This window comes from Danio rerio, chromosome 13 (genome assembly GCF_049306965.1).
Source record: "Danio rerio strain Tuebingen ecotype United States chromosome 13, GRCz12tu, whole genome shotgun sequence".
Classification (NCBI taxonomy): Eukaryota; Metazoa; Chordata; class Actinopteri; order Cypriniformes; family Danionidae; genus Danio; species Danio rerio.
This window is the reverse complement of record NC_133188.1, coordinates 54830001-54849359: the sequence shown is the minus strand read 5'-3', so window position 1 is coordinate 54849359 and position 19359 is coordinate 54830001. Positions and strand designations below refer to the sequence as shown.

General features: G+C 35.5%; 2 protein-coding genes and 1 long non-coding RNA gene across 6 annotated transcripts in view; 1 reads left to right on the top strand and 2 right to left on the bottom strand.

Annotated features, from left to right (window-relative positions):
- Positions 1-16009, bottom strand: part of hs3st1l1 (heparan sulfate (glucosamine) 3-O-sulfotransferase 1-like1) — a 131926-nt gene extending 115917 nt beyond the window's left edge. For all 4 annotated transcript variants that reach the window (XR_012388560.1, XR_012388561.1, XR_012388559.1 and 1 more), the window contains exon 1: positions 15801-16009. The gene's annotated coding sequence lies outside the window, so the exon portion shown is untranslated. The remainder of the gene's footprint in view (positions 1-15800) is intronic.
- dntt (deoxynucleotidyltransferase, terminal) overlaps positions 1-19359 on the bottom strand; it is a 621669-nt gene that overhangs the window by 98661 nt on the left and 503649 nt on the right. The gene's annotated exons all lie outside the window — the stretch shown is intronic.
- On the top strand, positions 5983-10779 carry LOC141377081 (uncharacterized). Its single transcript, XR_012389001.1, has 3 exons — positions 5983-7617; positions 8056-8890; positions 9756-10779. It is a non-coding gene; the product is annotated as an uncharacterized lncRNA (long non-coding RNA).

The following is a 19359-nucleotide window of genomic DNA, read 5'->3' as shown; positions in this document are numbered from 1 at the left end:
CAGCCGAATCCAGCTCGTGACCGATCCAACACCAGAACTCTCACCAGCCTTCACCATCTCCCCTGAGCACGCACCCTAAGAAGAGCACTCATTCACGCACTATTTCACTTGTAAATAAAGCACCCTCCGGGGCATTGTTTGTAACTTTACTCAACTGTGTTTGTGTTTTCCCTCTGCCTCGCTACAATATATATAAACATAAACACTAGCCTATACTCAAGTATTTTTCATGCATTAACACATTAATTAGGGAAGTCTAATCAGCAAAGCAAGTGAGTAGTGAGTATACCGAGGATATACGCAAAATTGATCCTCAGAAGTCGTAATGCCCAAACAGCTCATTGAAAAAAAGTAGGCATACAGAGTATACGTGCGTATAGCCCCGACTACACCACTGATGCCCACCATAATAAGAGACCCCCCCCCCCCCCCTAAAAAATTCCCAAATTACTAAATATGTTCATTTGGAGCTGTTTCACTGTAAATAAACTGTTAACTGGTCAGTAATACATTTTATTATTATTATTATTTACAAAAGTAAAAGTAAATCTATACATAAGCAGCAAATACATTAGCAAACAGTTCAGCTTATTAAAATAATAACAGCTATTATAATGAAACAGAATCAAGATATCAATCTCAGCCATTTCTCCACTGTAACTCACACATTCATTCAGAGCAACGAATGAATCTCTCATTTAATAAGATTTTTTATTACATTAAATTAGAGGTGTCACTTTAAAAATGCACACATGTAACGTTATAATGAAAGCATTAGACGGCTTTCCTCACTATTAATGCTCATTTAAGATGAAATTAGTTGTGTTTGGGAAAAAAAAAAACACCAAGATCGACATCTTTATATGTTATTATTAATTATGTGTGTATGTGTCAGTTTAAACCAAGTGTGCCGCAAGCCTACGTTTGAGTGAAGGTCTCGGCCGTTAGATCGCCCCCTGGGGGCTGGCTGCAGTACAAGTCATAAAGCCCGCCTCCTCCGTGTTAATGAAGGAGACTTGAGCCCAAATAAAAAAAAATATTACACTTGCAATAAAATGTCCCGAAAGATAGTTCTGGTGGATTAAGGCACTGGTTATTGTGCTGAAATAGGTGCAGATCTTCATTTTTGTAAACAGTTTGTTTTAGCAGTAATTTAATGCTGGGCGTGTCATCGTGATTGACAGCTGTGATTGACAGTTTCTCAAAGCGCGGCATCTGAGCTTCGGCAGGAGACTGAAGTAGACTGAAATGTTATTATTCGATTTCTGTGTTATTTTACCATGACAAAATGAGTTCAGCAGTAAACTACAGTTTCTGACATACATGATCTGGTGGAACACTGTTTATTCGCTAAGTTCAGGGCTTTTTTCTGGCTTTATTAGTTTGCTGATACACGCCTAGCCACCCAGATAGCAAAACACAGTTCCGGCTAGATTCTCGCCTGCCGGAGACTTATCTCTTAGAGCTCAGACTGACTAATGTTACCTCTGCTGGACCCACTCCGGATGCCTGGACTCACTACCCAATTCCAGCCCGAGTCAATCGAGCCAGATGCGGCGGCCGAGCGAGCAGGCGCTGCCGCATGCGAACCGGAATCAGCCCGTGACGCGAGTAAGTTATGCGGTGCGGCCTGGAGCTGGCGCGATTGAATATATAAACCCCTCATATTTGTTAACGTTATTACATCCATTTGTGTTGATATGACAGCAAACGCATGCTGAGAAGTTCGGGGGGCGTAGTTGATTTTACATAAAGCGTTTGGTTGGAAGCTCGACTCCGCTCATTTTCGCGGCTCCTCCTCTGGCTCCATCAGACAGTCCTTCTGCGCATGTCAAGGCTCCAATTTCAGCAGTCTTTTGCGACAGTTTGTGCCCGTCAAGCAGGCGTTTTGCCCTCAAGGCATTCAATGGGAAAAAGGGCTGTCGCGTCGTCCATATTTTTTACAGTCATTGGTTTAAACATGCACCCAAAACCCAGACTTTCTCTGTGCTTCAAATAGCGTGAACAGAATCTGTTTGGGAAACAGCGTCTGTTTATCACTATGGAGCTGACAGTCATCCACCCTTATATGACTGTTTTAAAGATTGTATAGGATGGGCGACGGCACCTGTAGACAAAAGGAAAGGGAATTGCGCCCATTTTTAATATTTATTTATAAATGTTTTAATGTTTTCATTCTTAAACAAAGCGAAAGCACATAACAGACTCGCGTTTAAGAGCAAGGGGCGACATCTGGTCGTTTGGCGCTATGGGTTGCGTATAGGGAGGCTCGGCTGTTCAGAGAAAGACTGAAAATACGAGAGAAATACGAGAAAATACAGCCTGATCTCACGAGAAAACGTAAGTATTTTACGTTTTGGCAGTTTAGTGGCTAATTCGTACGAATTCGTACGAGTTCAGTCGTAAGAAAATGTACGATTTTAAAAAGGAGGCGTGGCACCTAACCCCACCCCTAAACCCACCCGTCATTGGGGGATACGCAAATCGTACTAAAATGTACGAATAAGATCGTACAAATTTGTACGAATTAGCCACTAAATGAAAAAGTTACGAATTGCCGTGAGGTTGTGTTGGAAAATACCTTTAGATCACAGGTGTCAAACTCAGTTCCAAAAGGGCCGCAGCTCTGCACAGTTTAGTTCCAACCCTTATTAAACACACCTGATCAAACTAATTGAGTCCTTTAGGCTTGTTTCAAACCTACAGGTAAGTGTGTTGGAGCAGGGTTGGAACTAAACTGTGCAGGGCTGCGGCCCTCCAGGAATTGAGTTTGACACCCCTGCTTTACAGGATGGTAGCGGGATAGAACTGTAGAATACGGGAGAATCCCGGGAAAAACGGGAGGGTTGACAGGTATGGGTGTGACGCGCTTGCACCAATGAACCACAGGCTGTAAGTGCACTGCAAGTCATGTGACAAGAATTGACCGATCAGCTTCAGCTTGTATGGAATATTCACATTTCGGAAAGACTAATTTTCCCAGACAAACACAGAACACACAAACACTGCAGTGCTTTGTACTTTTCACCATAATTGTCAAGCGCTGATAAACAGGTTGAGGACCACTGCCCTAGCTGACCAAAAACAGACAAATTTGTAATTCGTCCTCCACAAAAAAAGACTTCGTCTGGCAGCAGTCCTCACACTATTTGATCGAGCATAACAATATTTCAACGGTAATATTAATAAACGTGCATTATTTTCAATATTTTCCAGGGGGAAAAGGGGGTCTCAGGCAAAAAAAGGTTGGGACCCACTGCAATAGAGCAAAGATTCATATCAAATGAACACTGCTTTAAGGTTTTCTGAGGATTCTAGGAGCGTTCAGGTGCAGAATGAAATAATCAAATGTAAAAATAACACTGTTCACTCTCCGTTGTATAAATTATTAAATGCAATTAATGTTTAAAGCTACAAATGCTTTAATGTCTTGTATCCGAAGGCTTTACACTCACAGAGAACGGATTTAAAGGGACAGTTCCCCCAAAATAAACTCATTTAGTCACACTTTACTTGATCCAAGCCTATGAGTTTCTTTCTGCTGTTGAACACAAAAGAAGATGTTTTGAAGAATGCTGGTTGCTGGTACACAGTGACTTCTATAGCAGGGAGAAAAAAAATCAATGGGAAGTCAATAAGCATACTTCAAAATATCTACTATTGTGCGCAACGGAAGAACTGAAGGGCGAGTAAATGATGTTTTATTATTGTTAGGTGCACTATCCCTTTAAGTGTGCAGTATGTAGGATTGACAACTCTGCAGTACAAATTCAAAATATTAGAGATGTTTTTTTATTAACAACTAGACGCGGGTTGCCTAATTGATGACACAAACAGCATAGATGTATATACACTAGATATCGCATAGGGACCCTGAGAATGTGTCAATAGCGCCGCCATATTGGTACAGTGCTCCCAGGACAAATGTCATTCAACCGCACTAGTCAAGACAGTGTTATCACATGAAGATGCAGGACTTTAGCGCTGTCTACAGGTGTAGTAACAAGCAAACAAAGAAAACAAAGCACAAACGCAGAACATTTCATAGGGAAGATTTAGCTTTTTTACGTTGCATGTTCTGAACTTTTGTGCTAATCAGGTCACGTTATTGATGATAACAGTCACTTACTGCATTCACCATACGGCAAAGCAGCTCCGACTCGCACTAAACACTCGGCTTATGCTAGTTTTGTTGAATAAAATCAGCAAACAATGCAAAAGAAATACGACAACGAGATGCTGCGCTGCCAGAAACTTGTATTATTGTCGGCTAACGTTAGTGAAAGAGTCGTTCATATCGGTGATTCATTTACAAACGAATCACTCCCTCCGTCAGTATGTGAAAGCAGGAGAGGAGCTGTGTTTCAGGACATGATTAGATCAGATTTAACAGGGAGGGTGGATAGTACATTTCTGTACACACAAACACAAGCTTTTTGTCAGGAATGCCCGTGCGGTCACTGATCCATCAATTTAGAAATGTGATGTAAAATTATAAGTTTCGTAATTAAAAAAAGAATTTGCACACTGACCCGCATTTATTTTAAAGGAGCGCTACCCTGTACTAAAATGGCGGCTCTATTGACGCATTCCGTCCAACAGACAACTTAAGGTAGGCGACATTTAATGTATATATATATCTATGCACAAACAGAAACAAGCATGCCTGAAAATCTGCTTACCTACAGTCTATATATTTAATATGCATTTATTTTGTTAATTTAAAAGCAACTAATGTGGAAACTATTATGGTTAGAAAATGTGTTGAAAACATTATTTATCAGTACAAATTTAAAATGTTATAGATGTTTTTGTTTTTTTTTTACTGGACGCAGGTTGCCAGATTGACAACACAAACAGGAGCAAGCATGCCTAAAAAATGGAGACTGACTCAAACTATTAAAATCATATCAAACTCAAAATATTAGAGCAGTTTTTTTAAACTGGATGCGGGTTGCCAGATTGACGCTAACTATTATGCTTAGAAATGTCTTGAAAATCAATCTCAAAAATTTTAACTCAAAATATTAGAGATGTTTTTAGTTTTTAATTAACAATTAGATGCAGGTTGCCAGATTGACAACACAAACAGGAGCGAGCATGCCTGGAATATCTAGCCTTAAAGCTAATGTCTATTTGTAATATGTCTATAGATTTGCTAGTTAAAACCACCTCATGAGAAAACTATTATGTTTAGAAATGCATTGAAAACATCTTTTTTCAGTACAAATTCAAGGGGCGACATGGTGGCTCAGTGGTCACCTCACAGCAAGAAGATCGCTGGCTTGAGTCCCGAATGGAGTTTGAATGTTCTCCCCGTGTGGTGTGGGTTTCTTCCGGTTGCTCCAGTTTCCCTTACAGTCCAAACACATGCACTATAGGTGAATTGGTGGTTCATTCCACTGTGGTGACACCTAATTAATAAAGGGACTAAGTCGAGGAAACATTAGTGAATGAATAAAATATTAGAGATGTTATTTTAACAGCTGGACGCAGGTTGCCAGATTGACGACACAAACAGGAGCAAGCATGCCTGAAAGGTTGAGCCTGACTCAAACTATTAAAATCATATCAAACTCAAAATATTAGAGCTGTTTTTTTTTCATTCAATTTTTTAAACTGGACGCGGGTTGCCAGATTGACGCTAACTATAATGCTTAGAAATGTCTTGAAAAATTATCTTAAAAATTAACTCAAAATATTAGAGATGTTTTTATTTTTTAATTAACAATTAGATGCAGGTTGCCAGATTGACAACACAAACAGGAGCGAGCATGCCTGGAATATCTAGCCTTTAAGCTAATCTCTATTTGTAATATGTCTATAGTTTCTTCCGGTTGCTCCAGTTTCCCTTACAATCCAAACACATGCACTATAGGTGAATTGGTGGTTCATTCCACTGTGGTGACACCTAATTAATAAAGGGACTAAGTCGAAGGAACATTAATGAATGAATAAAATATTAGAGATGTTCTTTTAACAGCTGGACGCAGGTTGCCAGATTGACAACACAAACAGGAGCAAGCATGCATGAAAAGTTGAGCCTGACTCAAACTATTAAAATCATATCAAACTCAAAATATTAGAGCAGTTTTTTTAAACTGGACGCGGGTTGCCAGATTGACGCTAACTATTATGTTTAGAAATGTCTTGAAAATCAATCTCAAAAATTTTAGCTCAAAATATTAGAGATGTTTTTATTTTTTAATTAACAATTATATGCAAGTTGCCAGATTGACAACACAAACAGGAGCGAGCATGCCTGGAATATCTAGCCTTAAAAGCTAATGTCTATTTGTAATATGTCTATAGTTTGCTAGTTAAAACCACCTCATGAGAAAACTATTATGTTTAGAAATGCGTTGAAAACATCTTTTTTCAGTACAAATTCAAGGGGCGACATGGTGGCTCAGTGGTCGCCTCACAGCAAGAAGATCGCTGGCTTGAGTCCCGAATGGAGTTTGCATGTTCTCCCCGTGTGGTGTGGGTTTCTTCCGGTTGCTCCAGTTTCCCTTACAGTCCAAACACATGCACTATAGGTGAATTGGTGGTTCATTCCACTGTGGTGACACCTAATTAATAAAGGGACTAAGTCGAGGGAACATTAATGAATGAATAAAATATTACAGATGTTCTTTTAACAGCTGGATGCAGGTTGCCAGATTGACGACACAAACAGGAGCAAGCATGCCTGAAAGGTTGAGCCTGACTCAAACTATTAAAATCATATCAAACTCAAAATATTAGAGCTGATTTTTTTTTTTTTTACTGTATGCGGGTTGCCAGATTGACGGTATTATGTTTAGAAATCTTGAAAAATCAATCTCAAAAATTTTAACTCAAAATATTAGAGATGTTTTTATTTTTTAATTAACAATTATATGCAGGTTGCCAGATTGACAACACAAACAGGAGCGAGCATGCCTGGAATATCTAGCCTTAAAAGCTAATGTCTATTTGTAATATGTCTATAGTTTGCTAGTTAAAACCACCTCATGAGAAAACTATTATGTTTAGAAATGCATTGAAAACATCTTTTGTTTTATATAGTCTATAGTTTGCTAATTAAAACCACCTCGGAGTCCCGGATGGAGTTTGAATGTCCCGGTGTGGTGTGGGTTTCCTCCGGTTGCTTCAGTTTCCCTTACAGTCCAAACACATGCACTATAGGTGAATTGGTGGTTCATTCCACTGTGGTGACACCTAATTAATAAAGGGACTAAGTCGAAGGAACATTAATGAATGAATAAAATATTAGAGATGTTCTTTTAACAGCTGGACGCAGGTTGCCAGATTGACGACACAAACAGGAGCAAGCATGCCGGAAAAATCGAGCCTGACTCAAACTATTAAAATCATATCAAACTCAAAATATTAGAGCAGTTTTTTTTTTTTTTAAACTGGACGCAGGTTGTCAGATTGACGCTAACTATAATGCTTAGAAATGTCTTGAAAAATTATCTTAAAAATTAACTTAAAATATTAGAGATGTTTTTATTTTTTAATTAACAATTAGATGCAGGTTGCCAGATTGACAACACAAACAGGAGCGAGCATGCCTGGAATATCTAGCCTTAAAGCTAATGTCTATTTGTAATATGTCTATAGTTTCCTCCGGTTGCTCCAGTTTCCCTTACAGTCCAAACACATGCACTATAGGTGAATTGGTGGTTCATTCCACTGTGGTGACACCTAATTAATAAAGGGACTAAGCCGAAGGAACATAATGAATAAATAAAATATTAGAGATGTTCTTTTAACAGCTGGACGCAGGTTGCCAAATTGACGACACAAACAGGAGCAAGCATGCCGAAAAAAATCGAGCCTGACTCAAACTATTAAAATCATATCAAACTCAAAATATTAGAGCTGTTTTTTTTAAACTGGACGTGGGTTGCCAGATTGACGCTAACTATTATGATTGAAATGTCTTGGAAAAATAATCACAAAAATTTTAACTCAAAATATTAGAGATGTTTTTATTTTTTTATTAGCAATTAGATGCAGGTTGCCAGATTGACAACACAAACAGGAGCGAGCATGCCTGGAATATAGCCTTAAAAGCTAATGTCTATTTGTAATATGTCTATAGTTTCCTCCGGTTGCTCCAGTTTCCCTTACAGTCCAAACACATGCACTATAAGTGAATTGGTGGTTCATTCCACTGTGGTGACACCTAATTAATAAAGGGACTAAGTCGAGGGAACATTAATGAATGAATAAAATATTACAGATGTTCTTTTAACAGCTGGACGCAGGTTGCCAGATTGACGACACAAACAGGATCAAGCATGCATGAAAAGTTGAGCCTGACTCAAACTATTAAAATCATATCAAACTCAAAATATTAGAGCTGTTTTTTTTTTTATTAAATTTTTTAAACTGGACGCGGGTTGCCAGGTTGACGCTAACTATTATGTTTAGAAATGTCTTGAAAATCAATCTCAAAAATTTTAACTCAAAATATTAGAGATGTTTTTATTTTTTAATTACCAATTAGATGCAGGTTGCCAGATTGACAACACAAACAGGAGCGAGCATGCCTGGAATATCTAGCCTTAAAGCTAATCTCTATTTGTAATATGTCTATAGTTTCTTCCGGTTGCTCCAGTTTCCCTTACAATCCAAACACATGCACTATAGGTGAATTGGTGGTTCATTCCACTGTGGTGACACCTAATTAATTAAGGGACTAAGCCAAAGGAAAATTAATGAATGAATAAAATATTAGAGATGTTCTTTTAACAGCTGGACGCAGGTTGCCAGATTGACGACACAAACAGGATCAAGCATGCATGAAAAGTTGAGGCTGACTTAAACTATTAAAATCATATCAAACTCAAAATATTAGAGCTGTTTTTTTTAATTGAATTTTTTAAACTGGACGCAGGTTGCCAGATTGACGCTAACTATAATGCTTAGAAATGTCTTGGAAAAATATTCTCAAAAATTAACTCAAAATATTAGAGATGTTTTTATTTTTTAATTACCAATTAGATGCAGGTTGCCAGATTGACAACACAAACAGGAGCGAGCATGCCTGGAATGTCTAGCCTTAAAGCTAATGTCTATTTGTAATATGTCTATAGTTTCCTCCGGTTGCTCCAGTTTCCCTTACAATCCAAACACATGCACTATAGGTGAATTGGTGGTTCATTCCACTGTGGTGACACCTAATTAATAAAGGGACTAAGCCGAAGGAAAATTAATGAATGAATAAAATATTAGAGATGTTCTTTTAACAGCTGGACGCAGGTTGCCAGATTGACGACACAAACAGGATCAAGCATGCATGAAAAGTTGAGCCTGACTCAAACTATTAAAATCATATCAAACTCAAAATATTAGAGCTGTTTTTTTTTTTTATTAAATTTTTTAAACTGGACGCAGGTTGCCAGATTGACGCTAACTATAATGCTTAGAAATGTCTTGGAAAAATAATCTCAAAAATTAACTCAAAATATTAGAGATGTTTTTATTTTTTAATTAACAATTAGATGCAGGTTGCCAGATTGACAACACAAATAGGAGCGAGCATGCCTGGAATGTCTAGCCTTAAAGCTAATGTCTATTTGTAATATGTCTATAGTTTCCTCCGGTTGCTCCAGTTTCCCTTACAGTCCAAACACATGCACTATAGGTGAATTGGTGGTTCATTCCACTGTGGTGACACCTAATTAATAAAGGGACTAAGCCGAAGGAAAATAAATGAATGAATAAAATATTAGAGATGTTCTTTTAACAGCTGGACGCAGGTTGCCAGATTGACGACACAAACAGGAGCAAGCATACCTGAAAATCGAGCCTTACACAGCTAATGTCTAATTTTGTAATATGTGAGTAGTTTGGTAATTAAAAAAAACAACTAATGTGGAAACTATTGTGTTAAGAAACATGCTGGAATAATCCTAACAGGAGGGCTAATAATTAAGTGTATATTGCAGAACAATGAAATATCGCAATGTCAGTTTTTTTCCCCAATATATCATCCATAATAGATTTATTCTGACACCACAAAATAAATAAATATCAAATGACAGACTATTAATTGTTGTCCATCCCACAAATATCTGATCATATTGCAGTGTGTGTCCGTGAAGAAGATGATTGAATTGGTGTGTGTCTGTTCCCTCAATACCCTTGCCACTAACGCTTAAACTTCATGGGTCGCGTCACACCTCAGCTCGTCTAATGGGGTTGGACTTAAACAATGAGACAGGGCTAAAGCCAATGCACCTGCAAATGAGAATTGATGTAGTGCGTATTGCCTCCACCTGTGTGATGAATGGCTCTGAGTAAACCAGCGGATGGGCTCAGAAGCGTGAGGGATTGACGCGGGAATACTGTGTCTGCTCGCGCATGCTTTCCTGTTAGACCTTAAATAGCAGCAGCGCCACAACAACGCAGGCTTCAATTACATGCTGATGAATTCCTGAGACGTTAAGAAGCTGAAATGAGGAAAATGTGCAAGAGAAAGGCAAACGCTCAATGTCAGGCTGAAAACGAAGGTCCGGCATCTCCTGAAATCACTCGCAAGCATACAAATCTGGCTTCATGAAGCATTTTAGTTCACTTGTGGGGCTGCTGAACTGACATATACTGTAATATGAGGGACAAAACACCCAAGTGCATCTAAACAAAACATTAAATACTGTAAATGCATATCAATAACAATTAGGGAAATTTTTTTAACATGTTTACTTCAGGAAGATAACACTATAACATAAAAAAGAGCTAATTCAATTAATAATGTGAGCATTTAAAAATGCTTTAAAAAGTAAAGGTAAAATATATTACTATAAATACAGAAATATAAACATTAAAAGAATACTATAGTACTGTATTTTGTGCATTACGTTTACTTGTGGGTTTGCATATACTGTAATATGAGGGATAAACTGTGAGGAAATAGCTTAAGTGCATCTAAACAAACCATCAAAAATAGCAAATACTTTAAATGCATATCAATTCTAATTACAAATTAAAAAAAAAAAAATCCTAACATGATTACTTCAATAACAAAAATCACAAACATTCAAAGAGCGTCTCCTGAAATCACTTGCAAGCACAAAAATCTGGCTTTACGAAGCATTTTAGTTCACTTGTGGGGCTGCTGAACTGACATATACTGTAATATGAGGGACAAAACACCCAAGTGCATCTAAACACAACATCCAATACTGTAAATGCATATCAATAACAATTAGGGAATTTTTTTTAAACATGTTTACTTCAGAAAGATAACACTATAACATAAAAAAGAGCTAATTCAATTAATAATGTGAGCATTTAAAAATGCTTTAAAAAGTAAAGGTAAAATATATTACTATAAATACAGAAATATAAACATTAAAAGAATACTACAGTACTGTATTTTGTGCATTACGTTCACTTGTGGGTTTGCATATATTGTAATATGAGGGATAAAACTTAAGTGCATCTAAAAAAAACATCAAAAATAGCAAATACTTTAAATGCATATCAATTATAATTACAAATTTAAAAAAAAAAGTCCTAACATGATTACTTCAATAACAAAAATCAAAAACATTCAGAGCGTCTCCTGAAATCACTTGCAAGCACAAAAATCTGGCTTTACGGAGCATTTTAGTTCACTTGTGGGGCTGCTGAACTGACATATACTGTAATATGAGGGACAAAACACCCAAGTGCATCTAAACACAACATCAAATACTGTAAATGCATATTAATAACAATTAGGGAATTTTTTTAAACATGTTTACTTCTGAAAGATAACACTATAACATAAAAAAGAGCATTTAAAAATGCTTTAAAAAGTAAAGGTAAAATATATTACTATAAATACAGAAATATAAACATTAAAAGAATACTATAGTACTGTATTTTGTGCATTACGTTTACTTGTGGGTTTGCATATACTGTAATATGAAGGATAAACTGTGAGGAAAATAGCTTAAGTGCATCTAAACAAACCATCAAAAATAGCAAATACTTTAAATGCATATCAATTCTAATTACAAATTAAAAAAAAAAAGTCCTAACATGATTACTTCAATAACAAAAATCAAAAACATTCAGAGCGTCTCCTGAAATCACTTGCAAGCACAAAAATCTGGCTTTACGGAGCATTTTAGTTCACTTGTGGGGCTGCTGAACTGACATATACTGTAATATGAGGGACAAAACACCCAAGTGCATCTAAACAAAACATCCAATACTGTAAATGCATATTAATAACAATTAGGGAAATTTTTTTAAACATGTTTACTTCAGAAAGATAACAATATAACATAAAAAAGAGCTAATTCAATTAATAATTTGAGCATTTAAAAATGCTTTAAAAAGTAAAGGTAAAATATATTACTATAAATACAGAAATATAAACATTAAAAGAATACTATAGTACTGTATTTTGTGCATTACGTTTACTTGTGGGTTTGCATATACTGTAATATGAAGGATAAACTGTGAGGAAAATAGCTTAAGTGCATCTAAACAAACCATCAAAAATAGCAAATACTTTAAATGCATATCAATTCTAATTACAAATTTAAAAAAAAAAAGTCCTAACATGATTACTTTAATAACAAAAATCAAAAACATTCAAAGGGCGTCTCCTGAAATCACTTGCAAGCACAAAAATCTGGCTTTACGAAGCATTTTATTTCACTTGTGGGGCTGCTGAACTGACATATACTGTAATATGAGGGACAAAACACCCAAGTGCATCTAAACACAACATCAAATACTGTAAATGCATATCAATAACATTTAGGGATAACATTTATAACATTTAGAAAAGCTAAAATATTTAATGCAATTAGTTATGTGAGCTTTAAAAATATAATACTATAAATACAGCAAGAGGTGACGCGGTGGCGCAGTAGGTAGTGCTGTCAGCAAGAAGGTTGCTGGTTTGAGCCTCGGCTGGCTCAGTTGGCGTTTCTGTGTGGAGTTTGCATGTTCTCCCTGCGTTCGCGTGGGTTTGCTCCGGGTGCTCCGGTATCCCCCGCAGTCCAAACACATGCGGTACAGGTGAATTGGGTAGACTAAATTGTGCTTAGTGAATGAGTGTGTATGGATGTTTCTCAGAAATGGGTTGCAGCTGGAAGGACATCGGCTGCTTAAAACATGTGCTGGATAAGTTGGCGGTTCATTCCACTGTGGCGATCCTGGACTAATAAAGGGACTAAGCCAAAAAGAAAATGAATGAATGAATGAATGAATGAATGAATGAATGAATGAACATTTCGAACGCATTTACTTCAGACAGATTACACAATAAAGTAAATTAAAAGCAATGAATACACGAGCTATTAAAAAAAGCTTTTAAAACATTTTAAAAAGCCATTTAAAGGTAAAATATAATACTAAGTAATATAAATGTAAAAAGAATACGATAGTATTTTGTGCATTAAATTCACTTGTGGGTTTGCTAAACTGGCATACACTGTATTATGAGGAATAAACTGTGAGGAAATAGCTTAAACAAAACATCAAATACCGTAAATGCATGAACTCATATGAATAATAATTAAGGAAAAAAACATGTCTAATGTGTTTACTTCAATAAGAAAACAACTATAAAATAAAGAAGCAGAAATATTTAATGCTGTGAATATAAGAGTATGACAAAATTTAATACTATAAATACAGCATTACACATGTAAAAGGAATACTATAGTATTTTGTAGGTTTCATGAACCGTAATGTAAGATAGAAACTGAGAAATTTCTAAACAAAAGTGTACAAAAAAACTTTAAAAGCTTTACAAAATTATTTTAAAAAGCAATTGAAGGGTAAAATATAAGACAATAATAATGTAAATTTAAAAGGAATACTATAGTATTTTGTGCATTACATTTACTTGTGAGTTTGCTGAACTGGAGTATACTATAATATGAGGAATAAACTGTGAGAAAATAGCTCAAGTGCATCTAAACTAAACATCAGATAATAGCAAATATTGTAAATGCATATCAATTCCAATTAGGAAAACTAATTAAAAGCCTAAATGCAACAACAACAAAAAAAGAAACATTTTTTTTATATATACTTATATAAAACAATATAATATAATATAATATAATATAATATAATATAATATAATATAATATAATATAATATAATATAATATAATATAATAAAATATTATATAATATAATATAAGATAAAAAGTAGAATATACTAATATAAAACAATATAATATAATATAATATAATATAACATAATATAATATAATATAATATAATATAAAAAGTAGAATCTACTAATATAATATAATATAATATAATATAATATAATATAATATAATATAATATAATATAATATAATATAATATTATATAATATAATATAAAAAGTAAAATATAATAATATAATATAATATAATATAAATAAGTAGAAAATACTAATATAATATAAAATAAATAAGTAGAAAATACTTATATAAAATAATATAATATAATATAATATAATATAATATAATATAATATAATATAATATAATATAATAAGTAGAATATACTGATATAAAGATAGCAATATAAAAGTAAATGCATTAGCGTAGTATGTTGTGCATTACTTTGCATTATGTCGATTTGCGGCTTTTGCTAAATATAAATAAACTGCATGTAATATAAGCTGGAAACTGTAAGAAATCACTTAAATGCATTAATGCATCTAAAAAGGACATCTAAAGAACACATACAGTAAATGCATGAATATGAACTCCTATAAGGAAAGACAAATATTAAATTTATATTAGAAAGAAGATATATCTTCACATGCTTACTTCAGAGTTACAGCCAAGATGCAACAAAACTCCTTACTTAATGCTATTAATATGTGGGAATCATCTACAAAAGGGTCAAAAATGTAATATAAATGTAAAAGCAATACCATAGCATTTGCTGCATGTGTTTTACTTTGGAGTACTTAAATATGACAATATGCATCATATTTATGAAAATAACAGCATCTAACACCTCATACTGCTGTAGCACTTTTATAAAAGGCAATCATCAGAAAATAATAACTGCGCACGGCTGATTCTGACACACTACTATCAGGCTTTTTAGTGAAATGCAGCACTGTAACCTCAAAACTGTACAATATTACTAATGCACGGCTTACTTGTAGCCTAATTAAAAACACAAAACAATCAGCAAGAAAGCCATTTACAGTAGTTTTCATATGCATTTTGCAAAAAAATAAACTAAAATACATTGCACATAAGCATAACAATACACTGAAATTAAATATAATCACTAATACACTGCTTTCTTGTGATTATAAAAGCATGATCAAACTGCTTTCAAATTAAGATCTTTTTAAAGTTATAAAGTAGTGTATCAGCGATGATGATAACACTGTGGTACTTTAATATGAATACCACGGTGTTCCCAATGAAAGGAAAATTCCATGGTGTTTCTCTTTCATTGTTGTCCCTCGTTTGCAAACACCATGGTAGATGAGTGTAACATTAATATTAAAGTAGCATAGTGTTATCATCATCATACCACACTGCTACAGTGTAAGTATACATATAAAAACACAAACAACCTCAGTACTTTGCACCGTGGCATTCCTTTATAATCTCTATTTAACACCATGGTACAAACAAACACGTCATCCCGGTGTCCAAGTAAGATCTACAGTATATCTCGATGTCTTGACTGTAATGTACCACACCATTACTTTTAATAGCGATCGCTCCGGCGTAAACGATTAAAGCAATCATCGCATCTTTACAGTAAGGTAGTGAACACACACACACACAAACACACACATTTCGTGCAGGTGACAGACAGAAACGCACCTGTGTTACTCCGCGAGTGCTGAGCTGAGGAATCCATGTCTCCGCGTCCGTCCAGATCGGCTCGGTTCTGTTCTGCTCGGTGGTGTTCTCTCCTTTCGGGTATCGTGTGGCTTTCCGAAGTGTTGGATCCTCCTTAAGAAAAGCAGAAGTCAATCTTATCAGTCCTTCAGAGCTGCTGCTGCTGCTCCAGACGCGCCGAGCGCAAGACTGACGACGAGCGCTGAGTTCACTCCGTGCGCGTGTGTGTGCATGTGTGTGTGTGTGTGTGTGTGTGACTGAAGGAGGAGCCCTTTTGATGCGCGCAGATCCACTATAACATCAACTATACAGCTGCGTCCGGAAGTAAACGATAATTGTTTATATTATTTATTAATTTATTAAATTGTATTTTATTAATGTATATTATCCCTACCCTAACCATCAAAATCATGTAATTATAAGCATAATTATTTATTAAATAGTATTTTATTTATGTCTACCCCTACCACAACCCTCACAATAATGTAAAAACAGTATTTATAACGAGAATTATTACTATTATTTATTAAATTAGATATTAATTATATTTTATTAACATCTACCTCTTCCCAAACCCTAAACCCAACCCTCAAAGTAACGCAAAAACAGTAATTATAACCAGTATTCAGGCCCGCAGCCATCCTATTTAAAGGGGTGGTTCTTTTTTTTTCTTTTTTTCTTTTTTTTTTTTTACAAAAAGTGGACCTTTTTGCAGATATTCGAGGTTCAAACACTGCATTTTAGTGACATTTTAAGTGCACTTTAGCGACAATTTGTGCTGGGTTAGCTTGTCGGATGGTTATCATTACCACACTTTTTGATGCAACATGAATACTTCCTACATTTTTGTCAAAGTGCTTATCATACTATTTTTTGTTTACATGTTTTTTATTTATTTATTTATAAGCTGTTACAGTTTTATATATAATGTAATGAGATTAGAATTTTTGAAATATGAAAAAATACTTATTTTAAATGCTTATTTATTATCATCAGTGGTGTAAATTAACAAATTACAAATACTCAAATTACTGTAGTTGAGTAGTTTTTCTCAGAAATTGTAATTTACTAAGTAGTTTTAAAAATGTGTACTTTTACTTTTCCTTGAGTACATTTTCACTGCTGTATTAGTACTTTTACTCCACTACTTTCCTTCAACCTGCAGTCACTACTTCTGTAGAGTCCAATCAAATCACACATAGAAGGTAAATCGCATTATAATGAAAATCCTCAAGACATGTGCACTTTACATTGCAGCTGTTTGGAAGCATTAAAAGTGTCCAAGAAGATGTTCAAAATCTTTACACCCATTGACCCAAAGACTGTTTAGACCCAAACACAGTCCTGGAGGGCCGATGTCCTGCAGATTTTAGCTCCAACTTGCCTCAACACACCTTCACGGATGTTTTTAGAAAGCCTAGTGTGAGATTGATTGGCTAGTCCAGGTGCGTCTAATTGGGATTGGAACTAAACTTTGCTGGACCCCGGTCCTCCAGGACCGAGTATGGGCACCCCTGGTTTAAATGCAGGTCACTGATGAGAAGATGACGGATATTTACAGTATGATGGCCAAAATGGCCTTAAACACCCAGCAGACACAAGAAGTCAACATGCCGTCAGACTGAAATTGTAACGTCGTGGAGACGCTGCATTTTGTTTGGAAATGAAAATCGGGTTTACATCAGAACTCAACGTCAGCCCGATGTCAATGTCCAACGTCCAACCTAAAACCACTTAAATATCAATGTCTAATAATCTTACAGCTTGATGTTGTGTTGACGTTACCACTATGACGTTTACCAGACGTTGAATTTTGGTTTCCATAACTGATGAATAAACGTCAGTATTTGACATCAATAGGATGTTGGTTTAAGATGTTGGCTTGACTTTGGATTTTGGTCACTTTTTAACAACCTAAAATCAAATAAATATCAACGTCATTATTGGACATCAAAATAATGTTGTCCTTAGACGCTGGCTAGACATTGAATTTTGGTCACCTGACATCACAACCTAAATCTAACCTAATATTAACGTCTAATGACATTGGCTGTTTCTCAATTTCAAGAGTGCAGAGAACGGACTTGTGTTCTTGTGGAGGGCGGTCTTGCCAGGTGTCCTCGGAAGAACGAACTCAGGAGACCGCGAGGGCAGAGAACGCGTCCTTTGAGAAATGAGATGCTGCGTTCTTCCTGATGGTCACGTGACCTTCACGCGTTTTAAATGGAAATTTTTTAAACATTACAGCCTTCATACAACGATTTATTGTTTTCCCCTTTTCAAAATATATACTTTGCATAAAAACATTATAAATCTATGTTGCACAATATGAATAAAACAGATTTTAATACAAATTTCAGCAAACAAACACCTTTAATGTGTTTATTCCTTTATTAAGATGTTCATGGTGATGTTTACTTTCACCGTTTCATTTAGGGAAACTCCTGAGGTAAATAAGTGATATCTCTCAACTTTAATAATAAATCTAAATAAAATGCTGCGCTTCGCACCTCCAGCCGCAATGACTTCTGGGACTTCCAGAGCGAATTCGGTGCTCAAGTCTGCATCGCTGCGTCCTCGATATCAAGAACACATCTGGGAAGTTTCACACGTCCTCCGTACTTGCGGTCTTGAGTATTGGAGCTGAACTTGGGCAGCTGATGATGACGCTGCACGAGAACACGAGGACGCAAGACCGCTGAAGAACGCATATTGAGAAACAGCCATTGTGTGCCTGATGGACAATAACTAAATGCACTACAGAATGTTACGTTTACACACATCCACAAATTACATGTAAATGCATCAACTTTTAACAGCATAATACTCACTACTCTTGAGTACTTTTAAAAGGGCTACTTTTTACTCCTACTTTGAGTAAAATTTACAACAGATACTTTTACTCAACTCACACTACATTTTTAGGCAAGTAATGGTACTTAAGTATGATTTTTCAGTACTCTTTCCACCACTGATTATCATCCTCTATTAAAAAGCAAAAAAAAAAAAAAAAAAGTGAACCTGTTAAAACTTGTTTTAAGCAAATAAATTTGACTAATTGCTCGTTTCCACTGACTGGTACAGTACGGTAAGGTTCGGGTCGGTACAGGTCACCGTTATCAGGCTTGCGTTTCCACTATAAAGGGTACCCTTTTGGTGGGCGTGGTGTAGGACAGAAAGTTTCAGTCGCATCATTCTTGCTCGAGGAAATGTCTTCAATAAAGCTGCACAGGTCGCTCACAAATCATATGAAAAGCACTTTTCACAGAACAGACGCTTTACACACATAAATACTTGTGTTTAAATGTTCATTATTAACTTTTCTATGAACATGATTTGATTATAACTGCAGATCAATGACAAAATAGCCTACTGTAACGTCTGTAATTATATAAAATAAATAAATAAATGAGCATATATGAACACATACAGACCCTTACCATCTCCGATATGTTACCAACTACAGAAAAACTACACACATCAGACATTTCGTTCTTAATTAGGTTCAAAACAACACAAAGTATAGCCTACAGTCAGTGAA